The sequence below is a fragment of the Tribolium castaneum genome, chromosome 5, assembly GCF_031307605.1.
Source record: "Tribolium castaneum strain GA2 chromosome 5, icTriCast1.1, whole genome shotgun sequence".
Classification (NCBI taxonomy): domain Eukaryota; kingdom Metazoa; phylum Arthropoda; class Insecta; order Coleoptera; family Tenebrionidae; genus Tribolium; species Tribolium castaneum.
Genome location: NC_087398.1, coordinates 16,282,501 through 16,295,000, shown reverse-complemented (window position 1 = coordinate 16,295,000; position 12,500 = coordinate 16,282,501).

Genomic DNA, 12,500 nt, shown 5'->3' with positions numbered 1-12,500 from the left:
CAGATAACACAAAATAAGCATCATTTTTGCTTAGAAAAACTAAGCTTTAATTTAGAAAGAAATTCATTATTATAAGTATTATTATCATTATTATTATTATTATTATTATTATTTCTTTTATTACTATTATTATTATTATTATTATTAACTTTTGTATAGTAAATGTTTTTATACCAGTTTTAAAATGAGTTATTAATTTTAGACAATTTCTTGCCTAAAAACACAGATCACAGATGATTTCTTGCATAGAAATGAGAAAACGCTCATATAACACAAAATAAGATTCATTTTTGCTTAGAAAACTAAGCTTACTTTTATTACTATTATTATTTTTATTATTATTATTATTATTATTATTATTATTATTATTATTATTATTATTATTATTACTATTATTAGTATTATTACTTTTATTATTATTATTATTATTATTAATATTATTATAGTTATTATTATTATTATTATTATTAAAAACTTATATTAAACAGACAGAAAACGTCGTATTCTGACACAAAAAAACGAATTACGTTATAGACTTGACGAGTACGGCGTATCTCGGACTCTTATAGGACTCTTATAGGGTCAAAAAGTATCAGTTTGGATTAAAATAAATTATTTTTGTTGACTCTCAGTCTGAATTGTTCATCAGTTCAAACAAAAACGGCTTATTTTAGACGATCTTTTGATTTGAACAAGAAAACTTACATCGAACAGACTAAAAACGTATTAATCTGGCATAAAAGAGCAATTTATGTATCACTTTGGATAAAGGCAGCTAATCCTTTTCGTTTCATTGCCTAAAATAGACAAAATTGTTAGTAAATCTAACAAAAACGCTGTATTCTTGCACAAAATACTAATTACATTATAGTTTCGACGAGAATACCTTATTTGGAATGATTCTATGCTTCCAAACGAGTAAATTTTTATTAAACAGATGCCAAACATCATGTTTTGTCCTATTAAGACATTTTATATTGCAGTTTGTATTAAAACAAAATATATTCGTTGATTCTTTGTTAGAAGCAGCAAACCTAACATTAAAGAATCTGAAAACTTTGTATTCGGACACAAACCACCAAATTTTGTATCAGTTTAGACAAAAACGGTTAATTTTCGACAATATTTTGCTTTCAACAAGAAAACTTATATCAAACTGACTAAAAACGTCTTACTTTAGCACAAAACAAAAGATTTGCGTTATAGTCTTAAAGCTGATTCATGCCACAGTTTGGATAAAAACCAAATATTTTTGTTAATTCATTGTTACAAACAAGAAACCTTACATCAAAGAAACTGAAAACCCCTTATTCAGGCACAGAAATTCGAATTACGTTTCAGTCTGGACAAAAACTGCTTATTTTAGACGATCCTTTGTTTTGAAGACGAAAACTTACATTAAAAAGATTAAAAACGTCTTATTCTGGCTGAAAACAGCAAATTATATATTACTCTAGATAAAAGCAATTTATCCTGATTACTCCTTTGCTTAGAATAGAGAAAACTTGTATAAAACTTAATGAAAACTTTAAATTTCGTCTCAAAGAAATAATTTACGTTATAGTTTTGACCAGCACTGTTTATTTCAAACGAATTTATGATTCGAAACTAATGAACTTTTATGGGGCAGATGCAAAACCACATATTACCATATAAAGCGTTGTTTTAAAGCAAAGTATTACCTTTTGCAACAAGAAATTTCACGTCAAAGAAACTGAAAACTTCGTATCCATGCATAAATATCGAATTACGTATCAGTTTAGGCAAATACAGCTTATTTTAAACGATTCCTTGCTATAAACAAAAAAAATTTTATCAAGCATATTGAAAACGTCTTATTCTCGAAAATAAGAGCAAATTATGTATCAGTTTTAACAAAAGCGGATTACTCTGTTTGATTCTAAGCTTAGAGTAGAGTAAACTACTATAAAACGTAATGAAAACTTTATATTCAAGCTCAAAAGAACAAATTACGTTATAGTTTTGGCAAAAAAAAAATATTTCGGACGATTACATACTTCGAAGTAAGCAAACTTTAATTGAACAAGTGCAAAAGCTAATACTTTGCTTTAAAATAACGATTTATGTGGTAATATGGTATTTTGCATCTGTCCTATAAAAGTTTACTCGTTTCGCTCCATTGAATCATTCGAAATAAATTATTTTGACACAACAACAACGAAAATAATTTGTTTTTGTTTTAACTGTATCATAAGTCGCTTTTATAAAACGAACTAAGACGTTTGGCATTTGTTTAGTGAAAGTTTTCTCGTTTGGGGGCATAAAATCGTTTGAAATTAACAGTTCTGGTCAAAACTATAACGTAAATTATTTCTTTAAGACGAAATTTAAAGTTTTCATTAAGTTTTATACAAGTTTGCTCTATTCTAAGCAAAGGAGTAATCAGGATAAACTGCTTTTATCCAAAGTAATACATAATTTGCAGTTTTGAGCCAGAATAAGACGTTTTTAATTTTTTTAATGTAAGTTTTCGTGTTCAAAAGAAAGAATCGTCTAAAATAAGCAATTTGTGTCTAGACTGAAACGTAATTTGATTTTCTGGGCCTGAATAAGAGGTTTTCAGTTTCTTTGATGTAAGGTTTCTTGTTTGTAACAATGAATAAACGAAAATCATTGGTTTTAATCTAAACTGTGACATAAATCGTTTTTTAAAGGCGAAATCAGACGTTTTGCCTCTGTTCAGTGAAAGTATACTGGTTTCAAAGCATAGAATCGTTTGAAATTAACAGTTCTCGTCAAGGCTATAACGCAAATCTTTAAAGTGATACAAAGAAATAATTTACGTTATAGTTTTGACCAGAACTGTTAATTTCAAACGATTTTATGCTCCCAAACGAGAAAACTTTCACTAAACAGATGCCAAACGTCTTAGTTCGTTTTATAAAAGCGACTTATGTTACAGTTTAAACAAAAACAAATTATTTTCGTTGTTGTTGTGTCAAAATAATTTATTTCGAATGATTCAATGAAGCGAAACGAGTAAACTTTTATAGGACAGATGCAAAATACCATATTACCACATAAATCGTTATTTTAAAGCAAAGTATTAGCTTTTGCACTTGTTCAATTAAAGTTTGCTTACTTCGAAGTATGTAATCGTCCGAAATATTTTTTTTGCCAATTCTATAACGTAATTTGTTCTTTTGAGCTTGAATATAGAGTTTTCATTACGTTTTATAGTAGTTTTCTCTACTCTAAGCATAGAATCAAACAGAGTAATCCGCTTTTGTTAAAACTGATACATAATTTGCTCTTATTTTCGAGAATAAGACGTTTTCAATATGCTTCATAAAATTTTTCTTGTTTATAGCAAGGAATCGTTTAAAATAAGCTGTATTTGCCTAAACTGATATGTAATTCGATATTTATGCATGGATACGAAGTTTTCAGTTTTTTTGACGTGAAATTTCTTGTTGCAAAAGGTAATACTTTGCTTTAAAACAACGCTTTATATGGTAATATGTGGTTTTGCATCTGCCCCATAAAAGTTCATTAGTTTCGAATCATAAATTCGTTTGAAATAAACAGTGCTGGTCAAAACTATAACGCAAATTATTTCTTTGAGACGAAATTTAAAGTTTTCATTAAGTTTTATACAAGTTTACTCTATTCTAAGTAAAGGAGTAATCAGGATAAATTGCTTTTATCTAGAGTAATATATAATTTGCAGTTTTCAGCCAGAATAAGACGTTTTTAATCTTTTTAATGTAAGTTTTCGTGTTCAAGACAAAAGATCGTCTAAAATAAGCAGTTTTTGTCCAAACTGAAACGTAATTCGAATTTCTGTGCTTGAATAAGGGGTTTTCAGTTTCTTTGATGTAAGGTTTCTTGTTTGTAACAATGAATTAACAAAAATAATTGGTTTTTATCCAAACTGTGGCATGAATCAGCTTTAAGACTATAACGCAAATCTTTTGTTTTGTGCTAAAATAAGACGTTTATAGTCAGTTTGATATAAGTTTTCTTGTTCAAAGCAAAATATTGTCGAAAATCAACCGTTTTTGTCTAAACTGATACAAAATTCGGTGGTTTGTGTCCAAATACAAAGTTTTCAGATTCTTTAATGTTAGGTTTGCTGCTTCTAACAAAGAATCAACGAAAATATTTTGTTTTAATATAAACTGCAATATAAAATGTCTTTATAGGACAAAACATGATGTTTGGCATCTGTTTAATAAAAATTTACTCGTTTGGAAGCATAGAATCATTCCAAATAAGCTATTCTCGTCGAAACTATAATGTAATTAGTATTTTGTGCTAGAATACAGCGTTTTTGTTAGATTTATTAACAATATTGTCTATTTTAAGCAATGAAACGAATAGGATTAGCTGCCTTTATCTAAAGTGATACATAAATTGCTCTTTTATGCCAGATTAATACGTTTTTAGTCTGTTCGATGTAAGTTTTCTTGTTCAAAGCAAAAGATCGTCTAAAATAAGCCGTTTTTGTTTGAACTGATGAACAATTTAGACTGAGAGTCAACAAAAATAATTTATTTTAATCCAAACTGATACTTTTTGACCCTATAAGAGTCCTATAAGAGTCCGAAATACGCCGTCTCGTCAAGTCTATAACGTAATTCGTGTTTTTGTGTCAGAATACGACGTTTTCTGTCTGTTTAATATAAGTTTTTAATAATAATAATAATAATAATAATAATAATAATAATAAAACTATAATAATAATAATAATAATAAAAATAATAATACTAATAATAGTAATAATAATAATAATAATAATAATAATAATAATAATAATAATAAAAGTAATAATAGTAATAAAAGTAAGTTTAGTTTTCTAAGCAAAAATGAAGCTTATTTTGTGTTATTTGAGCGTTTTCTCATTTCTATGCAAGAAATCATCTGTGATCTGCGTTTTTAGGCAAGAAATTGTCTAAAATTAATAACTCATTTTAAAACTGGTATAAAAACATTTACTATACAAAAGTTAATAATAATAATAGTAATAATAATAATAGTAATAAAAGAAATAATAATAATAATAATAATAATAATAATAATAATAATGATAATAATACTTATAATAATGAATTTCTTTCTAAATTAAAGCTTAGTTTTTCTAAGCAAAAATGATGCTTATTTTGTGTTATCTGAGCGTTTTCTCATTTCTATGCAAGAGATCATCTGTAATCTGTGTTTTTAGGCAAGAAATTTTCTAAAATTAATAACTCATTTTAAAACTGGTATAAAAACATTTACTATACAAAAGTTATAATCGGTTTTTAATAATAATAATATTAATAATAATAATAATGATAATAATAATAATAATAATAATAAGAAAAATAATAACAATAATAATAATAATAATAATAAAAATAATAATAATCGTAATAAAAGTAAGCTTAGTTTTCTAAGCAAAAATGAAGCTTATTTTGTGTGTTATATGAGCGTTTTCTCATTTCTATGCAAGAGATCATCTGTGATCTGTTTTTAGGCAAGAAATTGAATAAAATTAATAACTCATTTTAAAACTGGTATAAAAACATTTACTATACAAAAGTTAATAATAATAATAATAATAATAATAATAATAATAATAATAATAACAGTAATAAATGAAATAATAATAATAATAATAATAATAATAATAATAATAATAAAGATAATAATACTTATAATAATGAATTTCTTTCTAAATTAAAGCTTAGTTTTTCTAAGCAAAAATGATGCTTATTTTGTGTTATCTGAGCGTTTTCTCATTTCTATGCAAGAGATCATCTGTGATCTGTGTTTTTAGGCAAGAAATTGTCTAAAACTAATAACTCATTTTAAAACTGGTATAAAAACATTTACTATACAAAAGTTATAATCGGTTTTTAATAATAATAATATTAATAATAATAATAATAATAATAATAATAATAATAATATAAATAATAATAATAATAATAATAGTAATAATAATAATAATAATAATAAAAATAATAATAATAGTAATAATAAAAGTAAGCTTAGATTTCTAAGCAAAAATGAAGCTTATTTTGTGTGTTATATGAGCGTTTTCTCATTTCTATGCAAGAGATCATCTGTGATCTGTGTTTTTAGGCAAGAAATTGTTTAAAATTAATAACTCATTTTAAAACTGGTATAAAAACATTTACTATACAAAAGTTATAATCGGTTTTTAATAATAATAATATTAATAATAATAATAAAAATAATAGTAATAATATAAATAATAATAATAATAATAATAATAATAGTAATAATAATAATAATAATAATAAAAATAATAATAATAGTAGTAATAAAAGTAAGCTTAGTTTTCTAAGCAAAAATAAAGCTTATTTTGTGTTATATGAGCGTTTTCTCATTTCTATGCAAAAGATCATGTGTGATCTGTGTTTTTAGGCAATCTATAATACATTTATTTATATTAATTTATATATTTATATTTATATTTATATATTTATTTATATACATTTATAATAACAATACTAGTAGTACTAAATTTGCTTATATGCAAGCGCGTAATTAAGATAACAGTTTTTTTGTTTTTTGCTTATATCTCGAAAACAGTTACACCTATCAATTTTTACCTTTTCACCAAAATTAAAGGTGATAAAATTTCCTACAAAATAGTTATTTGCATTTTTCATGTAGAACTAACCATAAGCGAGATATAAGTTTAAAAATAATTAATAATTAAAAAAAAAATGTGTTTTAACAGCAAATGTCTTGTGATTTAAAATACACTTAATTTATTGGGTCCAATACTTAATTAGAAGAAAAAGGAGGTGACAGTAAATGCTGCATTTTCGTCTTCGTCTCAAACATTGAAAACTGAATTACATATTTGTTCAGTACCTGTCGTCGAAGACGGAAATGCAGCATTTACAAACGACTCTAAAAACTTCAGTGACTTTTATGTCATCTCCTTTTTCCTCTACTAAAGTGTTAGACACAATTAATTTAGTTTAATTTCAGTTTTTCAAACATTTTATTTTAAAGCAAATTTTTGTTGAATATTATTTATATCCAACTCTATAACTCGCTTATGGTTGGTCTTACAAAAGAAATGCAAACAACTATTTTGTAGGAAATTTTATCAGCTTTAGTTTTGAATGAAAGATATAAATTGGTAGGAGAATCTGTTTTCGAGATATAAGCAAAAAACCAAAGTGAAAACTGTAACAGTTACTGAACAAAAATGTAATTCAGTTTTCAATGTTTGAGACGAAGACAAAAATGCAGCATTTACTAGCTGATAAAATTTCCTACAAAATAGTTATTTGCATTTTTCATGTAGGACTAACCATAAGCGAGATATAAGTTTGAAAATAATTAATATTTAAAAAAAAAGTGCTTTAACAGAAAATGTCTTGTGATTTAAAATACACTTAATTTATTGGGTCCAATACTTTATTAGAAGAAAAAGGAGGTGACATAAAAGTCACTGAAGTCTTTAGAGTCGTTTTTAAATGCTACATTTTCGTCTTCGTCTCAAACATTGAAAACTGAATTACATTTTTGTTCAGTAACTGTAACAGTTTTCACTTTGGTTTTTTGCTTATATCTCGAAAACAATTACTCCTATCAATTTTTATCTTTCTTTCAAAATTAAAGCTGATAAAATTTCCTACAAAATAGTTATTTGCATTTCTTTTGTAAGACCAACCATAAGCGAGTTATAGAGTTGGATATAAATAATCTTTAACAAAAATTTGCTTTAAAATAAAATGTTTGAAAAACAGAAATTAAACTAAATTAATTGGGTCTAACACTTTAGTATAGGAAAAAGGAGAAGACATAAAAGTCACCAAAGTCTTCAGAGTCGTTTTTAGTCGTCATGTTAATAACAATAACATTAATAATAATAATACTAATAATACTAAATTTGCTTATATGCAAGCGCTTTATTAAGGTAACAGTTTTTTGGTTTCTTGCTTATATCTCGAAAAAAGTTACTCCCATCAATTTTTATTTTTTACTAAGATTAAAGCTGATAAAATTTCCTACAAAATAGTTATTTCCATTTTTCTTGTAGGACCAAGCATAAGCGAGTTATAGAGATGGATATAAATAATATTTAACAAAAATTTGCTTTAAAATAAAATCTTTGAAATACTGAAATTAAACTAAATTAATTGTGTCTAACACTTTAGTAGGGGAAAAAGGAGAAGACATAAAAGTCACTAAAGGTTTCTGAGTCGTCTTTAATCGTCATATTAATAACAATAACATTAATAATAATAATACTAATAGTACTAAATTTGCTTATATGCAAACGCTTAATTAAGGTAACAGTTTTTTGGTTTCTTGCTTATATCTCGAAAACAGTTACTCCTATCAATTTTTATCTTTTAACTAAAATTAAAGCTGATAAAATTTCCTACAAAATAGTTATTTGCATTTTTCATGTAGGACTAACCATAAGCGAGATATAAGTTTGAAAATAATCAATATTTAAAAAAAAAGTGCTTTAACAGAAAATGTCTTGTGATTTAAAATACACTTAATTTATTGGGTCCAATACTTTATTAGAAGAAAAAGGAGGTGACTTAAAAGTCACTGAAGTCTTCAGAGTCGTTTTTAAATGCTGCATTTTCGTCTTTGTCTCAAACATTGAAAACTGAATTACATTTTTGTTCAGTAACTGTTACAGTTTTTACTTTGGTTTTTTGCTTATATCTCGAAATCAGTTACTCCTATAAATTTTTATCTTTCCTTCAAAATTAAAGCCGATAAAATTTCCTACAAAATAGTTATTTGCATTTCTCATGTAGGACTAACCATAAACGAGATATAAGTTTGAAAATAATCAATATTTAAAAAAAAAGTGCTTTAACAGAAAATGTCTTGTGATTTAAAATACACTTAATTTATTGGGTCCAATACTTTATTAGAAGAAAAAGGAGGTGGCTTAAAAGTCACTGAAGTCTTCAGAGTCGTTTTTAAATGCTGCATTTTCGTCTTCCTTTCAAACATTGAAAACTGAATTACATTTTTGTTCAGTAACTGTAACAGTTTTTACTTTGGTTTTTTGCTTATATCTCGAAAACAATTACTCCTATCAATTTTTATCTTTCTTTCAAAATTAAAGCTGATAAAATTTCCTACAAAATAGTTATTTGCATTTCTTTTGTAAGACCAACCATAAGCGAGTTATAGAGTTGGATATAAATAATCTTTAACAAAAACTTGCATTAAAATATAATGTTTGAAAAACCGAAATTAAACTAAATTAATTAAGTCTAACACTTTAGTATAGGAAAAAGGAGAAGACATAAAAGTCACCAAAGTCTTCAGAGTCGTTTTTAGTCGTCATATTAATAACAATAACATTAATAATAATAATAATGCTGCATTTTTGTCTTCGTCTCAAACATTGAAAACTGAATTACATTTTTGTTCAGTAACAGTTACAGTTTTCTTATTGGTTTTTTGCTTATATCTCGAAAACAGTTACTCCTATCAATTTTTATTTTTTTTTCAAAATTAAAGCTGATAAAATTTCCTACAAAATAATTATTTGCATTTTTCTTGTAGGACCAACCATAAGCGAGTTATAGAGTTGGATATAAATAATATTTAACAAAAACTTGCTTTAAAATAAAATGTTTGAAAAACTAAAATTAAACTAAATTAATTGTGTCTAACACTTTAGTAGAGGAAAAAGGAGAAGACATAAATGTCACTAAAGGTTTCAGAGTCGTCTTTAGTCGTCATATTAATAACAATAACATTAATAATAATAATACTAATAGTACTAAATTTGCTTACATGCAAACGCTTAATTAAGGTAACAGTTTTTTGGTTTCTTGCTTATATCTCGAAAACAGTTACTTATATCAATTTTTATCTTTTTACTAAAATTAAAGCTGATAAAATTTTCTACAAAATAGTTATTTGCATTTTTCATGTAAGACTAACCATAAGCGAGATATAAGTTTAAAAATTATTAATATTTAAAAAAAAGTGCTTTAACAGAAAATGTTTGTGATTTAAAATATACTTAATTTATTGGGTCCAATACTTTATTAGAAGAAAAAGGAAGTGACATAAAAGTCGCTGAAGTCTGCAGAGTCGTTTTTAAATGCTGCATTTTCGACTTCGTCTCAAACATTGAAAACTGAATTACATTTTTGTTCAGTAACTGTAACAGTTTTTACTTTGGTTTTTTGCTTATATCTCGAAAACAATTACTCCTATCAATTTTTATCTTTCTTCCAAAATTAAAGCTGATAAAATTTCCTACAAAATAGTTATTTGCATTTTTCATGTACGACTAACCATAAGCGAGATATAAGTTTGAAAATAATTAATATTTAAAAAAAAGTGCTTTAACAGAAAATGTCTTGTGATTTAAAATACACTTAATTTATTGGGTCCAATACTTTATTAGAAGAAAAAGGAGGTAACATATAAGTAACTGAAGTCTTCAGAGTCGTTTTTAAATGCTGCATTTTCGTCTTCGTCTCAAACATTGAAAACTGAATTACATTTTTTCAGTAACAGTTTTCTTATTGGTTTTTTGCTTATATCTCGAAAACAGTTACTCTTATCAATTTTTATCTTTTTACTAAAATTAAAGCTGATAAAATTTCCAACAAAATAGTTATTTACATTTTTCTTGTAGGACCAAGCATAAACGAATTATAGAGTTGGACATAAATAATATTTAACAAAAATTTGCTTTAAAATAAAATGCTTGAAAAACCGGAATTAAACTAAATTAATTGTGTCTAACACTTTAGTAGAGGAAAAAGGAGAAGACATAAAAGTCACTAAATGTTTCAGAGTCGTCTTTAGTCGTCATATTAATAACAATAACATTAATAATAATAATACTAAAAGTACTAAATTTGCTTATATGCAAACGCTTAATTAAGGTAACAGTTTTTTGGTTTCTTGCTTATATCTCGAAAACAGTTACTCTTATCAATTTTTATCTTTTTTTCAAAATTAAAGCTGATAAAATTTCCTACAAAATAGTTATTTGCATTTTTTTGTAGGACCAACTATAAGCGAGTTATAAAGTTGGATATAAATAATCTTTAACAAAAATTTGCTTTAAAATAAAATGTTTGAAAAACTAAAATTAAACCAAATTAATTATGTCTAACACTTTAGTAGAGGAAAAAGGAGAAGACATAAAGGTCACTAAAGTCTTCAGAGTCGTTTTTAGTCGTCATATTAATAACAATAACATTAATAATAATAATACTAATAGTACTAAATTTGCTTATATGCAAGCGCTTAATTAAGGTAACAGTTTTTTGGTTTGTAGCTTATATCTCGAAAACAGTTACTCCTAACAATTTTTATCTTTTTACTAAAATTAAAGCTGATAAAATTTCCTACAAAATAGTTATTTGCATTTTTCATGTACGACTAACCATAAGCGAGATATAAGTTTGAAAATAATTAATATTTAAAACAAAAATGCTATAACAGAAAATACCTTGTGATTTAAAATACACTTAATTTATTGGGTCCAATTCTTTATTAGAAGAAAAAGGAGGTGACATAAAAGTCACTGAAGTCTTCAGAGTCGTTTTTAAATGCTGCATTTTCGTCTTCGTCTCAAACATTGAAAACTGAATTACATTTTTGTTCAGTAACAGTTACAGTTTTCTTATTGGTTTTTTGTTTATATCTCGAAAACAGTTACACATATCAAATTTTATCTTTTTTTCAAAATTAAAGCTCATAAAATTTCCAACAAAGTAATTATTTATATTTCTTGTAGGACCAAGCATAAGCGAGTTATAGAGATGAATATAAATAATATCTAACAAAAATTTGCTTTAAAATAAAATGTTTGAAAAACTGAAATTAAACTAAATTAATTGTGTCTAACACTTTAGTGGAGGAAAAAGGAGAAGACATGAAAGTCTCTAATGGTTTCAGAATCGTCTTTAGTCGTCATATTAATAACAATGTCATTAATAATAATAAAACTAATAGTACTAAATTTGCTTATATGCAAACGCTGCATTAAGGTAATAGTTTTTTGGTTTCTTGCTTATATCTCGAAAACAGTTACTCCTATCAATTTTTACCTTTTCACCAAAATTAAAGATGATAAAATTTCCTACAAAAGAGTTATTTGCATTTTTCATGTAGAACAAACTATAAGCGAGATATAAGTTTGAAAATAATTAATAATTAAAAAAAAAATGTGTTTTAACAGAAAATGTCTTGTGATTTAAAATACACTTAATTTATTGGGTCCAATACTTAATTAGAAGAAAAAGGAGGTGCAAATAACTATTTTGTTAGAAATTTTATCAGCTTTAATTGTGAAAGAAAGATAAAATTTGATAGGAGTAACTGTTTTCGAGATATAAGCAAAAAACCAATAAGAAAACTGTAACTGTTACTGAACAAAAATGTAATTCAGTTTTCAATGTTTGAGACGAAGACAAAAATGCAGCATTTAAAAACGACTCTGAAAATTTCAGTGACTTTTATGTCACCTCCTTTTTCTTCTAATAAAGTATTGGACCCAA